Consider the following 16,431-nt stretch of genomic DNA (forward strand, 5'->3'; position numbering starts at 1 on the left):
CCACCGTGACAGCTGGGAAGCTCACACTTGACTTCTACTTACTTGTAATTAAAAAAGTCTGCCTTTGCCTTGTCTTCCTTCCTCTGCTGAATCGCAGAAATTCTGAATCTATATAGAAGAGTACCATTTAAGTTTTAATTTAAAATTTGCTGGAACTTCCCTGGCAGTCCAGTCGTTAAGACTCCTTACTTCCACTTAAGGGGCACAGGGTTGGTTCTTGGTCAGGGAACTGAGAACTGTGACCAAAAAAAATAAAAAACTTACTAAAAGTGAAAAAAAAAAAAAAAAGAGAGAGCCAGTAACCCCTACCTCACATTTCTGTCCTGAGGATTAAAGAGATAATGGAAGTAAATGTACTTCACAAACTGTACCCCCAAAAGTAACTTATCACCATTAGATTAAATTGCCAACATTCTACCACTGTAGACGTATAGAGATGGCAATTTCATATGGTTCAACCTAAAGCCATCATTTTCCATGATCATCAACATAAAGATAGCAAATCATGCTTGTGGAGATTTGGGTATAATGTAGAGTCTTGAAATGAATTTGTATTACCCAGGTATGGTATCAAAAAGAGGTGTGGCAGGAGAGCGAGGCACCCTGGATAGATGTCACGGACCTGCCTCGTTTGCCCTTTGCCCCCCAGGGCCACGGTGGTGAAATTTCAAGATAAGAAGGAGAGTGCAGTCCTGGTTCTCCAGAGCAGCTGCATCAGTGAGGAGAGCCTTCAGTTCTTCCCACAGTGTCATCCTCAGGCCCACGGTGCAGGGGCTTCTTCAGGAGAAGAAGTTAGAGGGCTCTCATGTCCCATGCAGAGAGTCCAACTGAGGGTATGCGGGCATTTGAGAGCGACAAAAACTTGGACCTGGTCTCTTAAAACTCTGCTCCAAATTATAATCCACAAAATGAACTTGTAGACTTGTATATTAAAGCCATTTCAGTTTAGACTCTGCAAGTCTACTGGGGACAGGTGGCTCTATCCAACTTTTATGGGTGATGGCAATAATATTAATGGCTAATTTGCCAAGTGCTTTTTCTACACCAAGACACAGGTTAGGCTCTTGAATGCATTCTTTCCAAATCTGAATTTGAGGGGAAAGACCCTACTGGGACCGTAAGGCATAAGACACTTGTTTCAACATAGCTCATATCAGAGAATGCTCATATGAGGGCTTACCTATTACCAAATACTGTGATGGCATGAAGAATGAATAAGGCAAATTTGGATTTGGCACCACTGGGTTTACCCCACTGATGTAGCAAACTCACTCCAGTCATTTCCTTAACCTCACAATGATGCATCCTCGCATATTATGTGACTTGATTTTTTAACCTCATTTTAATCATTGGGATTTTACCATTTTCATTCCCATTTAACTGTTTTCTTAAAGAGAGGTCCCTTAGCTGATAAGAGGAGAGGCAACTGATATGGCAGGACTTAAACATTCCTATTTCCCTAGCTCTAATTCCAGCAGGTTTAAAAATAGAATTTTTTGTGCATGAAGGCCTCTTACTGCCCCTTTTGCAAGGGGTTAAGTTTATGGGCGGTCTTTGTTCAGCCTAAGGTAATCAATGATCAGTTCTACCTCCGCAGTAGCAATTGCTTGAAAAGGATTGCATGTTTTCAATTCATAATAACAGCACTTAATCTGAATCCTAGGCATTTTGTCTGGAAAACAAATATTGCCAGCACCAGAGGACACCAATGGAAATTTGTAGGATACAGAAATGAAATCTTGGGAATCTGGTGTTTGCAGTTTTGAATCCAAAATCCCTCACAGCTAAAATCCTGAATTCTAAAACTTAAACTAAATCCTAAAATGAATCTTAATCTGAAAACCTTTATAACAGCTGCCTTTCAGATTTCTGGACCCCTCCATTCATTAGGAATTAATTGATGCCCTAAAAATAATTCACATTTTAATGTTGGGTATCTTCAACAACATCAAAACATAAGGAGTGTTTCCAGAAACAGTTGTTTTACTTTTATTTAAATATATACTATTGTCTGCATTGTACAAATGAGGAAATTAGAGGCTTCACAAAGACGTATAAGTTTCCCAAGAACTCTCAGTTCTACCACTTTCTAGACTTTCATCTTTTTTTGGTTTTAATCATTTTATCCTTAGTGTTTAACAAAGAGCTGACACAAAGTAGGCACTCAACATTTGTTGAATAACTTGACTACCGTCACAGAGAGGGTGGGCTTCCCTGGCGGCTCAGTTAGTAAAGACTTGGGTCAGGAAAATGCCCTGGAGAAGGACATTGCAACCCACTCCAGTATTCTTGCTGGGAAATCCCGAGGACAGGGGAGGCTGGTGGGCTACCGTCCATGGGGTTGCAATAAGTTGGACAGGACTTGGTGACTAAACCGCCACCACCACCACTGAGAGGCAGAGGCAGAGTGGGAGAAGGGAAAATGCCCAGAGCATCCCCAGTCTGGTCTTTACTCTTCTCCAGAGACTGGCACTTGCTAGTTTCCAGCTAGCCTTCCCTGCTCCGGGACTGGCACCTTGAAGAAAGTCTAAGAGTAATGGAGTTTCTCTCCAGATCTGCAATGAAGTTTGAAGGTTAACCCTTTGTCTGCAAGTTCTTTCCTTGCAAGGAAGCAGTTTCTGTGTTTTCATTTTTCCCCTTCATCCTGCGAAGTCACAGTCAGAAGGGGTTAAATGAGTTCTCCCCAGTTCTCTCGTCGTGGCTATACCTGTTTCTGAACTCCTCCACCGTTTCTTTTCCTGTGGCCTGCAGTAATCAGGCAACATTTCCCCTTGGAAAATTCTCCCCATGCACGAGACAGCAGAAGGACTCACTTAGCTTCTTAGGAAAGTGACCGCCTGGGTGTTGACACTTCCTGCTATTCACCAGTGAGCTTAGACATAATCCTTCATTACACAAATCAAAAATCTCATTATTTGCCCAGAAACCTGCCAGTGTTTGTGCTGCTTCCTTGGTGGCCAAGTGGCTGAGGACACTCAGTGGAACGTGGCTCCTCTGTCCCGGGAGCCCTGACTCATTAGATTGTCTCCAGAGACCTCTTATCCTGAGCGAAGCATAATGGAATGACAGCCCCACAGCCTCTTAGCATGAGGGGAATTCCATTTGATTCATGGTTTGCTAGAGGGCTGAGAGGCCGAGAGGGCATGGGGTTAATTCAGTCTCCCCACTTAGGTTCAAATCCCTCTACGCACTGAAATGGACTGGCTGGGTCGCAGTCAATTTAGCATTTCAACAGCCAGCTGCCCAGCCAGTGGACGCCTCCCGGCCTCACAGGACGCGTGTCTGGAGACTAGAGAGAACAAGGTGGTATTGGGCCATGAGGGCTACAGAGTGAAACTCTGCTCCTGGATTCATGAGCTTTGAAAATGTCATTCTTCTCAGGTTCTCTTCTTTCCCGGAGAGAGATGAAACATACCGTTCCACGGAGCAAAGAACTATAGAAATCTAGATATTCGGTTGCATTGGTGGGTCCAGTTTACCCAAGTATAAACTGACCTGGCTGAAGATCCAGCTCTTTATGACACAAATTCTGTTATGTCATGAAAAGGGAAACATACCCATCACTTCTCCAAGCCTGGTTATGGTCAAGCCTTGAATATAGTTGAGAGACTACTTGTTGAGGGGTGGTGGGATCAAGAGGATCCTACATCAGAAAAACTAATCAGGCCATGTGGGTATCACTGCACTGAAGGCAGGAAAGCCTAGTGGTTATAAGTGGGATTCCAGAAGCAGATTGCCTGGTGAAAATTCTTCTTCTGCCACGAATTCTATGAATTTTCTTTTTTATAATGGGGAGATTTTTATTTTTTATTATTTCCCTAACATCAGTAGTTCTTTGAAAAAAATACTCTACCTCTGCCCCTCTGAAAATAAAAATTTGAAAATTTTACACTGAAAAAATTTTTTCATTGGGTTTTTGTTTGGTTTCAGTTATTAATGTGGCAGTTAAGAGTGTGAGCTTGAGACTCCACATGCTTAGGTGTGGATCATGTTTATCAGCACCTTTGAAATTCTGTTCCTTCAGTTATAGAAGGAAGGTTAATATCATTCCCTAACTCAGTAGATTACTGTGAAGATTAAATCACTTGTGCATGTAAAGTATTTAGCATATGCCGAATGTGTAGTGGAGATATAACATAGATCATCCACTACCGATGGCAGTTTGGTATAATCATATATTGATTAAGAGGACAAATGAGAAAGTAAGGAGCCCTCTGTGCCTTGGGCTTAGTTTCCTTCAGCCTCTTGTTTCTCCCTTGATTCTTTTTTATTTAAACTTTCTTTAAAGAGACAATTTTTTTGATGTCTTTATTTTTAATTTTTAAAATCTTTAATAAATTTGTTACAGTATTCTTACTGTCTTATGCCTTGCTCTTTTTGGCCTAGAGGCATGTGAGATCTTAGCTCCTCTCTATTGGAAGGTGAAGTCTTAATTATTGGACCACCAGGGAAATCCCTCTTCTGATTCTTTTGGCCTCTTTTTGCCCATTTCCCCAGCTCACTCCACTCCCCTCCCACCACACCTCCACCACTACCTCCGACTGCATGTTAAGAACAGAATCTGCCTAGAATAAAGCATATTTTAAATTGATTTTTAAAGAGATCTTGTGTCTGATTTTCCTCAGAAATCTCACAGCACTGTTCAAAATTGCTTCTGAGATCCTCATTTTACAGCTCAGAGCTCTAAAATCAGCAGCCTTAGGTTCAGTCATCCCAATGGATACAAGAAATAACTCAAGAACGGTCTGAAAGCTCTTAATGCTGAAGGTATTTCATAGGCTCTGGAGAAAAGTCACCTTTTCTTTTTCCATGTGGAACTTCCAGTTAAGAGGAAGACTACACCCCAAATATCACAAATGGAAACAGAATCTTCTGCTGGGAGGGCCCTGAAAGATCTTGTTCTTCCCAAGCTTCCAGGCATGAATTATATTAGACAAAGTATAGAAGACCAAGGAGGGATTGGTGAATCAGATCCTCATTTTACAGAGGGGGAAACTGGAGGTCAGAGAAGCTAGGTGGCTTCCCTATGGTCAGTCACTTGGTAGTGGGACCAGGACTCCAGACTCCAATCTGGCACTCTGCTTTACTCTATGACTGCTGACCTGTTCACTGGAGACTAAGCTTCCTCCAGGGGATCGAATCAAACCCCAAATCCTCCTCTTGCTAATTAGCACATTTACTCTCATTTAGCTTTGAAAGGCAAGACCCTGGAGCCTCCACCCTCAGAGAGTCATCAGTGAGTCACCATGAGTCATGGTCGGTTGTTCTCCCAGGACGCTTCCAGTTCACCGCAGGTGGGTGTTGCTCTAGAACACTGTGGCTAGGAAGCCTGGGAGTCTGATTCAGGGCCTGCTGTGTCCCACGGCTCTGGGAGTCCTGGGGAGGCTGCACCCCAGGAAAGAAGTGCAAACTCCCAGGCAGGGCTGGACAAAGTCTAAGAAGTCTGACACTGCATGTGGGCAAGACCAAGCAGGATCCATGTCCTATCTGCTCCACTTTAAGCAGGATGGTGTGAGGCGGTGGGAGGACAGAATGAGTCCCAGCCCTGCCGCCAGCTTACAAGGGGATGTCTCTGAGTCTCAGTTTGGGGAGAGAGCTGCCAGATGAGAGACTGAATGATCTCTGAGTCCTCTCCCGGCTCTGAAAGCCTCCTCTATGAATCTAAATGTGACTTGCTGAGTGACTAAGCGCCTAGACCTTGACTTCAGACAGACTTGAGTTCAAATCCTAGTACTACCATTGTGTGGTCTTGGGTAGGTAACTTACTGTCTCCAAGCATCAATATTTTCACTAAAAAATATGGGAAATATTGCTATCTATTACTTTGAAAGCTGTTGTATAGATCCAGTGGTATAATACTTGAATAGTGTTCAGCATGAAGATTAATAAATAGTGGTGGCAGCTCCATCCACGCCCCCTCATCCCCCATCATTCAGAACAACAATCTGAAGTCCAGTTAGATTACTCTCATTGTAAACTACGTGTCCATGACCTTTGTATAAAGCTTATAGGAGTTTCAGCTGGATAATCTGATTTTGTCACGACCAGAAAGAGTAAGGCATTCCTCTTTTCTTTCCAAGTTGGACTTGTTGACAACACATGGGTGAAAAACACTGATTGATAGCTCATTGATTGGCTTTCCTGGGCACTCCCAACATGGTACTTTGTTCAGTTAGTTCCAGCTTCAATGGGCCCTCCAGCCTGTGGCCTTAGCCTGAAAATCACAGCCTTCTGTCTGATTTATGCCAAATGGCATTTCCTTGCAGGACTCCTAGCGCCTGGAAATGTCATTAAAGAATCACCGAGCGAGGTAAGGATCAGATAAAGGGAAGCACCTTCTCGCCTGCACATCAACACCATTAAACGCGTTGTTACAGCAGCAGCGAAGCTGTCTGATGATAGCGTCAGTGGCAACTGGTCAGTGAAAATGTTTTTTAATTGTGACTTGAATGTATTTATCAACCTCGCTTTGTGACATCAAAAAGACAGCAACAGAAACACCGGGAGCTTCAGTCCTCAGGGGGAAACATTAGTCATCTGTGAGTGTGCGGGCCTTGGCAGATGGTCAGTTCTTCTCCTGAAGTCAGACTTCCAAGCCACTGTGCAGCATTATGGCTAGAAACGCAAAGAATGCTATCCTGCCATTGAACATCTTTATGATAAAATTATTAATTGGTGACTAATACCACAGGCTTCTGAGCTAGAAAAAAAAAAAATCTCATAGAGGCTAAGTGGTTGGCTGCATATTCCATAATTTAAAACTACTCTTAAAATTCCACCAGTGCTGCAATGTGGCTTTCTGAGATGTTCTCTGAGTGATCTTGAGTGCCTTGAGATTTTTAAGTGCAGCCCTGAAGAGCTATTTTTAAGTATTCAAATACATCATACTATCACAGTAGTTCCAGTCCTTTTTTTAAACATCTTTAATTATACTATTTTGCATTACAGTTTCCAGGTTTCCCCCCCCCACCCCCCCTCTCATATTTGGCAACTCCACAGCATCTGTCAAAACAAATTAGCACTTGGGGTGGTAGAAATATATTTTTTATGAAAGCAGCAAATGTGTCAGTATTGGACAGAAGCTGAAACCTGATTTATTGGTTTGCTTTCTTGGGTTTCGGACCCAAAAGGCAGAAGCCTTTGAAAGAATTTTTCCTTCGCATCGCTAGCACCCTTGCAAGATATGTAAAACACATTCAAATTCCGCCAGAAAGAGTCACTAATTATGATATGTATTTGCATATGTTTAATCACATATATCTTATTTCATTTTGCTATTTCTGCAGGGCCCCTTGCTTCACGGAGGGGGGCTCCTTGGCGCTAGTGCTGTGAGTGCTCAGAAAAGTTCTGTCGAGCGAGCATTCCACTGCCGCGCTATTAGTTTTTTGTGTTATCTTTTCCAATGAAATTTGAAATTTACAATTTTTAAATGATGTGTGTGAAATTATATGACTCTATTATGTCATAATATTATACATCCCAAAATATTGGTAAAGGGATCTCCCCTTTCTCACCTCCCCCTCCCACCAGAGATCAGAGCACTACTGAGAAAATAATGATTAACCTTTAAAATCAGATTGGCATTTCTTTTTTCTCCAAATCTAGAATTAATACGCATTTTTTAATCATTAGTGTAATGTTCAGGATGATACTTTTGTTCTTTTGCCTGTTGAACTGTTACGGCTGCTAGTAACCCTTCAAATTGTTTGCTTCATTCAAGCATCCTTTCCTGAATAATTCATTAGGCATTATTATCCAAGCGTGGAACCCCTCATTTAGCACTGCTGATCTTTTCCTTATGTGTAGCTGACAGGCAATCAAAGTTTTTATCAGTGCAGAAAATTTGCAATTCAGAAATGTAGTTGCAGCAATTAGTAGCTATCAGGTAGCATTGGAAGGACAGCTTCATAAAAAGACAGAGTTGAATGAGCTCCACTGATGTTAGCACAAAAGTAATGGGTAAAACTAACCAGCTGTTTCTAAATTTACCAAATGGAACATTCCCTTCTTCTCAGAGTGGAGGCTTTAATTAACTTGGAGTTCTGTGTGGCTTCCCAGAGGGGGAAGGGAGTGGGTTAGCACCCTGGCTTCACTCGGCGCTGGAGCCGCTCTCCTCCCACCGGGTACTGACAGGAGGGAGCACCGAGCTTCCCTTTAATCCAGTCCTGGAGGCAAAGGGGGCAAGTGAGTGGCACTTGTGCCGGAAGGATTCCAGAGGTGAGAATGCCCATGAGATTCCATCCAGGCTTCCCCTTTTGGCATCTAAGATGGGATAGCTCTGGATGCTGCGGTTTCATCTTGCTCTTAAGCTTCTATCCTTCGCCCATGTTGGGTGAGCCCTAGCTGGGGTGACTAGTCTGCTGAGACCCGGAGAGGCCCCCAGGACCCAGACTGAGACTGAAGCAAAGGTCTGGACAGGGCTTCAATGGCCAATGAATTCATTCTGCTGTCCAGTCTTTCATTTCTTCATTCATTTTTATTCATTCACTTGTCAATTAGTCCTTTAGATAATTTATCCATCCTTTTGTGTATCCAAACATTTTTGAAACCTGAGTGGGAGAAGAACTTGAACCCCTGCATGGGGCTTGCAGGCCTCCATTTCCCCCTGTGACTATGTACTCCAAACCTGCAGAACCTTCACTCCATTCTCTCCATCGGAACCTGCTCTCAGATCAGAGGAGACCATTTATGTAGGGGGTAAGGTGCAATCACTCTGGGAGGGGTGGTTGCTAGGTAAACAGGGTGATGTTCAGCATCTGTTAGCCTATGGGGAAGCCTTGGAAGGGTCTCTGAAGCACTGCATGGCCGTAGCCTCTGCTACATGTCCATGTGAGGCTGCTGCAGCCAGCAGTTCATCCTAGAGAAGGTGGAGGATGCTGAGAAAAAGGGCTGTGCTCTCCACCTCCTACCAACCCCAGGATGGCCAAGGTGCCAGCAGGCTACTGGGCTGCCACCCAGAGCCAGTAAGAGGGAGGACCTAGGCTGCAAAATAAAATTGACTGAGGTCTAGCTGGGCTTCCCAGGTGGCTCAGTGGTAAAGAATCTGCCTGCCAATGTAGGAGATGCAGGAGACTCGGGTTCAGTCCCTGGATCAGGAAGATCTCCTGGCATAGGAAATGGCAACCTACTCCAGTATTCTTGCCTGTACAATCCCAAGGACAGAGGACCCTGGTGGGTTACAGTCCATGGGGGCTACAAAGAGTCAGACACAACTCAGTGACAGCATGCACAGGGTCTGGCTGGGATAACCAGGTAGCCAGGATGCAGTGGGATAACGTGGCTGCCAGGATGCAGACTTCCAAGTCATCTTAAATTCAACTGTGTCCAGAGGATGGAGTAGACAACTGAATAACATAAGGCTACATGGCCCAGACCTAAGCATTAAACAGGCCTGGGTCCAGGTTCCATCTTTGCCACTTATAAGCTAGCTAGGTGCTTCTTGGAGACTTAATTTTCTCATCTGTAAAATGGGCTTTACTCCCTTCTCTCATGGATTGTTGTGCAAATTGAATGCAAAGTTGAGTGTAAAGTGCTTAGCACGGTTAAATAAGTAGCAGACACTCAATAAACATTATTATCACTAGGATATGAGTTTCATGAGGGTGAAGATCCTAGAGGTTATGAGCACAGACTTGAGCCAAAGTGCTGGGTTCAAATCCTGCGTTTATTCCTTACTTGCTCTATAAAGTTAGGCAATGAACTTCTCTGTCTCAGTTTCCTTATCTGTAAAGTGGGAATATTAATAGTATCTACCTCATGTGTGTACTTAGTCACTCAGTCATGTCTAACTCTTTGCAATCCTTTGGACTGTAGTCTGCCAAGCTCCTCTGACCATGGGATTTTTCAGGCAAGAATACTGAAGTGTGTTGTCATTTCCTTCTCCAGGATATCTGCCCAACCCAGGGATTGAACCCATATCTCCCGTGTCTCCTGCATTGCAGGCAGATTCTTTACCCACTGAGCTATTGGGAAAGTTTCACAGAGCTGTTCTAAAGATTAAAAAGATTAATATGTATAAATTCTTAGAACTGTGTCTGGCATGGCAAATGCTACTTTAGTGCTTATCATTTTTGGAAAATCATTATAACTTCAAGGCTGGGAGAGTGCCTAGCTAGTGGCAGGCTGTGAATGAATATTTGTTGAACAAATAAATGAAGGTCGTAGACCTCATGCTTCCCCCCACCCTCATTTTATAGACAAAACCCTAAGGCCCAAAGTGACTTAGCTATCACTCTTCCCATACTCCCCCTATAAAGTATCTTGTCTTTGAGCCTTGGATGACACTGACAAGAAAGCAATCTCTTTTCCCACTTCCCGCCTCAGCTCTGGCCAGAATCGGTCCTCTCTTTTCTATCAGCTGGCTGGTTTCTGGACAGGCTGGGAGAACACTGACCCAGAACTGTGGTCTGGTTTCTGGGCCTTTCTTAAGCTCTGGCAGGTCACCACTCTTCCCTGCAAACCGAGGAAACAGGACAGATTAAGTTCTGCTCTCCTTCTAGCTCAACATGCAGCAAGTTCATGGGTCTGGGTTCCCTATAGTCTTACTTGTGCTGTCTTTAGTTGCTCGGTCGTGTCTGAATCTTTGCAATGCCATGGATGGTAACTTGCCAGGCTCCTCTGTCCATGGAATTCTCCAGGCAAGAATACTGGAATGGGTTGCCATTCCCTTCTCCAGGGGATCTTCCCAACCCAGGAATCAAACTTGTGTCTCCTGCATTGCAGATGGTAAAATTCTCTACGGTCTGAGCCACTATATTCCTTAGACAGCTCCATTACAGGGGGAGACAGAAGCAGCTCTCCCACGGAGGGTGCCACCAGCCATGACAACCGTGCCACTAAGCCATCTTGTTTGATGTCCTCATCTTACACGAGACTGTTTTGGTCTCATGAAAATAATACTGCTGTGCATTAATACTGCAGAGTCATGTTTCATTTCTAACACAGAGAAGGGAAGTTAGTCCCTCAGAAATATGCAACAAGCTGAGTCAAGAGCCAGTCTTCCAACCCCTGGTTTAGTGTATTCTCTCTCATGCCACGTGGCTCTTCAAAAGGAGTGCACTCTTCTAAATTTTGAGCAATCAAGGTCAAGAAGTATTTCTTTAATGGAAAGACCTCCAGAATAGCAGGCAGCCATTAAAACAGATCTGTATGTATCTTGTCATGGAAAGATGTCCACTACTGAATGAAAAATGCTGGTTATAGAATATGTGTAATATAATTGCATTCAAAAATACATGCATGTTAGGAATACTATATAGCACAAGGAACTATATTCAATATTTTGTAAGAATCTAAAAGGAAAAAGAATCTGAAAAAGAATGTATAGATATTACTTTTGTGATTAAAAAATAAAATTGGGTCCACCTCATACCTGTTAAGACAGTAACCATTAAAACAAAAATAAAAACAAAAAATGGTAAGTATTGGTGAGGATATGGAGAAATAAGGACCCTGGTACACTGATAATGGGAATGCAAAATGGTGTAGACACTATGGAAAACAGTATAGATATTCCTCCAAAAATGAAAAATAAGATTACTGTACAATCCAGGAATTTAATATATACCCAAAAGAACTGATATCAGGAAAAAAAAATACTTGTACATCCAACTTTATAGCAGCACTACTCATGAGAGCCAAAAGGTAGAAATGATTCAAGTGTGCATAGACAGATAAATAAATAAACAAAATGTGGTATACATGATGGAATATTATTCAATCTTTAAAAGGAGGGGAATTCCAACACATACTACAACATTGATGAACCTTGGGGATGATGTGCTAAATGAAACGTCAGTCACAAAAAAACAAATATTGCTTGATTTCACTTGTATAAGGTATCTAAAGTAGTCAAATTCAGTCATTAAAAAATAGAATGGTGATTCTCAGAGTCTGGGGGCAGGGGGACAGTGTGGGGAATGGAGTGTTGTTATCTGATGGGTACAGAGTTTCAATCTTTTTAAATATTTATTTTATTTATTTTACTGCATCTGTATCTTAGTTGTATCATGTGGGATCTTTTGTTGTGGTGCCCAGACTCTCTTACTTGTGGTGGGTGGGCTTAGCTGCTCCACAGCATATGGAATCTTAGCTCCTGGACCAGGGATCAAACCCACATCCCCTGTATTGCAAGGCAGATTCTTAACCACTGGACCACCAGGGAAGTCCCCAGAGTTTCAATTTTGCAGGTTCTGGAGACCTGTTGTGCAACACTGTGACTGTGCTTAACACTACTGAACTGCACACTTTAAAAATGATAAAGATGGTACATTTATGTGTATTTTGTCACAATTTTAAAAAATCTTAATGAAGTTAAGTATTAGTTGCTCAGTTGTGTCTGACTTTTTGCAGCCCCCATAGACTATAGCCCAACTAGGCTCCTCTGTCCTTGGAATTCTCCAGGGAAGAACACGGGTGGGTAGCCATTCCCTTCTCTAGTGGATCTTCCCAACCCAGGGATCAAACCCAGGTCTCCCACATCGAAGGCAGATTCTATACCTTCTGAGCCACCATGGAAGCCTTTCCCCAGCCCCCACCACTCCCTGCCAAAAAATAAAACTAGGGGGTTTTTTTGAGAGAGAAAAATGGTCACTTTCTGTGGCCACTCCCTAAGTGCTTAATTGTACCCCTTTCTCTCACCTACTCCTCAGAAAACACTACGGAAAGATCCAGAACCTGAGAGTCCAAGTTTCAGTTATAAAAGCAACTGTTCCTCTGTGTCCAGTACTCTACAGTTTACTGTGCTTTCCTCATATGGTTCTCCTTGTGATACTGTGAGAAAGGCGGGGTGGGTTTCTGGTCATTCTAATTCTATGGGTGGGGAAACTGGTGCCACGAAAAGTCTGCAACTTGTCCCGTATCAGAGGAGCGTTTCAGACCTAGTCCTTCAGCCTTGGGCTTGCTAGAGCAGACCTCCACAAATCCTAGGAAGTGTGGACAAAGGGGCAAAGAAGAGCAGGAGCCCCTGACAGAAATGGAAAATTTGTAGCACCAGGTGCTGTGGGCTGACGCAGAACTCCTAAAGGATAGTAAGTCCCCATCCTTTGATGGGGACAGACCAGAGAAATTCCAGCCTTCTTCAAAAGCTCTGGAGTCTTGACTTACCAATTTTTATATCCTCCAAATACATTAAAAAATTTTTAAAGTCAACTATCATCTGCTGCCACCATTTTAATCCTAAAAGAATAGTCCCCTAAATGGAGTGAATTTTGTTTTATGAAAATATTACATTTTTATCTTTTCACACTTAACGCAGACTGAAGAAACCTATGCCATCCACCAGCATTTGAGAACTGAAAAACACTGGCTGTAAAGTTATCCACAGGCTTCCCCAGTAGCTCAGTGGTAAAGAATCTGCCTGCCAATGCAGGAGACACCGGTTCAATCCCTGGGTTGGGAAGATTCCCTGGAGTAGAAAATAGCAACCCACTTCAGTATTCTTGCCTGGGAAATCCCGCAGACAGCGGGGTCTGGCAGGAAGTCCATAGGTTTGCAAATGAGTCGGACATGACTTAAAGACTAAACAATAACAAAGTTATCCACAGCATTTGTTATTGATAATGATTAAAGCAACAATATGTGTGAATGAACTTTAATTTTGAGCAGATTCAAGGTTATCCCACATGGTAAGCAAAACAAATCCAGCCCTCTGCCCCATGATATCCACCATCCCAATTCCCAGAACCTGGGAATATTTCATGTTACATGACAAGGTGACATTCAAGTTGCGAATGGAATTAAGATTGCTAATCACTAGATTTTTTTTTAAAGACAAACCAGGGAGAATATCCTGGATTATTGGGGTGCCCCTTATAATAACAAGGGAACTTAAATGGGAAGAGGGAGGGAGAAGAGGAAGAACCGAAGAGATGGCATGGTTCAAAAGACTCCTCTAACCACTGCTGACTCTAATGGTGAAAGATGGCCACAAACCAAGGAATGGGGAAGCCTTTGAAAGGATGAAAGGGCAAGAAATGCTTCTCTCTTTGAGCTTCCCAAAGGAACACAGCCCCATTTAGCCAAGTTTAAAAAAAAAAAAAAAGATCACCAAAGATGTGAAGTAATTTTAGTTAAAAATCAAACAGCTAATAAATGGTAGAATATGACCAGCGCTGTGTCTGACTGCATGGCCAGATGGAGTCCCAAATTATGTATTTAATCCCTTAGAGTTAAAACATTAACGCTTCGGGGTCTTCTGCAAAAAATCCCCATGACTTCCAGGTGATTGTGCACCAGTGTGGAGGTCCTTCTTTTGCAATTTGCTCTTTTGGTCCCAAGCAGCTTAATTTTTAGGCCTGAAACATGGGTAATTCTCCTTCCAGTTCCCTCAGGGCTATTGTCTTCAGACCTCAGAGGTTTAAAACAAATCAGGGATTGGCTAACAAAACATTCTAAAGCCGATGAGTCACGGCAGAACTTTGCCTGTGCAAGGAAGCCAAGTGCAAAGCCTTGGGGGTGGGGTGGGGTGGGGGGATGGGTGGGGGGGATGCTCCAGGACTTTCCCTCTCTCTCCTTCCTTTCTCACCCTGAAACCTGGCTGTGCTCCCCAGATGCATGCATGGTGGCAAAGTCATGGCCGTTCCAGCTCATTAACAGGATGGATTCTGGGAGCGATAAAGGCCAGAGAATGGAGGTACTGAGAAAGCTTTTGTATCTCCAAGAGTCTGACTCCTTTGATGAGGCAGATGTTTGGGCCAGGCCCTCTTTTACAGGGAGAGTTAAAGCTCATTAAACAGCAGGACAACTTCCTCAGTGGCGATGGACAGCCCCCAGGCCGGTCTTCCCTGGCAGCAGAAGGGCTGGGAAAGAAGTGGTCTCCTGTCATCAAGCCCAGTGCCCCCCGGAGACTCCGGAGCTGGTGTCTGTGACACGTGGTCACCTTGGAGGCTTTGATTTATGGTTGACTTTCAGAAAGGCCTGCCTCTGACCTTGGCAGCCTGTCGCCTCACCATCTTTTCTCTAGGTTGGAAGGACTTTCCGTCAGGACTCATGAGCAGCACAAGGATGACCCCAACACAGAGCTTCTGAGAGACCCTTCTGGTTCAATTGGAGCAGGAAAACTTGAAACAGAGCTTTCTCCTGACCCACCTGGAGCATCTTAGGAGCTCTCTGCTGACAAATGTGAGAAAATCTAGGACTCACAATTCCCCCATGAGGTGAATCTCAGTCCAATATCCAAAACAGAGTATGTATCCTCCCCAGTCGCTTCTGGTTTCCCAAGTTGATTCTGAAGCATCAGTGGCCCAGGTGCCTTGCCAGGCTGCTTTAGAAAACAAGACAGGGGAGTTCCCTAAGATGACTCTTTCTCATATTCTGCCAAGGAGTCGATACAAAGTTTAGGGTGTGGGTTTGGGTAGGGTCAATTATTTCAACCAAACTGTGCATTCAGCATTATCTTCCTCAAACTGACAGCATCTACATGAGACATATCAAACATTATGAATTTAGAAATGGCTCTAATGGGTGGGAGGAAAGAAGGAAGAAATACGTATGAGCTGTGCTTAATTGAATAATAACAATAGCCATGTCTTGAGTGCGTATCATGGACCCAGCACTGTACTTCACATGAATCTACTCTTTAATTCTTGCAGTGATCCCCTGTGGTTGATACTCTTGCGTACGTGCTTAGTCGCTCAGTCATGTCCTACTCTGCGACCCCATGGACTGTAGCCCACCAGGCTCTTCTATCCATGGGATTCTCCAGGCAAGAATACTGGAGTGGGCTGCCATTCCTTTCTCCAGGGGATCTTCCTGACCCCAGGGATCAAACCCAAATCTCCTACATTGCAGGCAGATTCTTTACTGTTTGAGCCACCAGGAAAGCCCCTTGATACTCTTATTACCCTTTCTTTATAGGAAAGGAAACAGACACAGAAAGGTTAAGTAACTTGCCCAAGATCGCACAGCTTTTAAGTGACAAAACTGAGGTTCAAACCCAGGCTATCTGGCTCCTATCTTAACTATTAATACTATGATCTTGCCTTAAAAAAACTTCCTGAAAATAACTGAAGGAGACAGGTGCCCCCCAGAAGACAAGTAAATCCTACCCAGGGTTTACATCGGCAGTGTATGTGTGTAACGCATGAATACACACAGACACACATCGTGAACTAAGAGCTTACGTAGCTCTCACAAACCCGTTCCCATCTCGAGAGCTGAGTGGCAGGTCTTCCCTCCCCAAGCTTTTGGGCAGGCCCTGAAGCCAGGGAGACCTGCCTTCCGCCAGAGGCCTCAACGGTCAGGCAGCTGCCGGGAGGTGGCGCTGTGTCACTTTCCTACTCGGCAGCTTTTGTTTTCTGCAGGCCTCAGGCTGGAGGTGGGGAGAATGGTTTGAGTAGGGCCTGACGCTAATTTCCCTGATTTGAAATCTCACTCTCTTCTGTCATTTCCTTCAAATGAGCTTGGAAATGTTCATCAGATGACAGTCCTGAA

Source organism: Odocoileus virginianus, chromosome 10 (genome assembly GCF_023699985.2).
Source record: "Odocoileus virginianus isolate 20LAN1187 ecotype Illinois chromosome 10, Ovbor_1.2, whole genome shotgun sequence".
Lineage (NCBI taxonomy): Eukaryota > Metazoa > Chordata > Mammalia > Artiodactyla > Cervidae > Odocoileus > Odocoileus virginianus.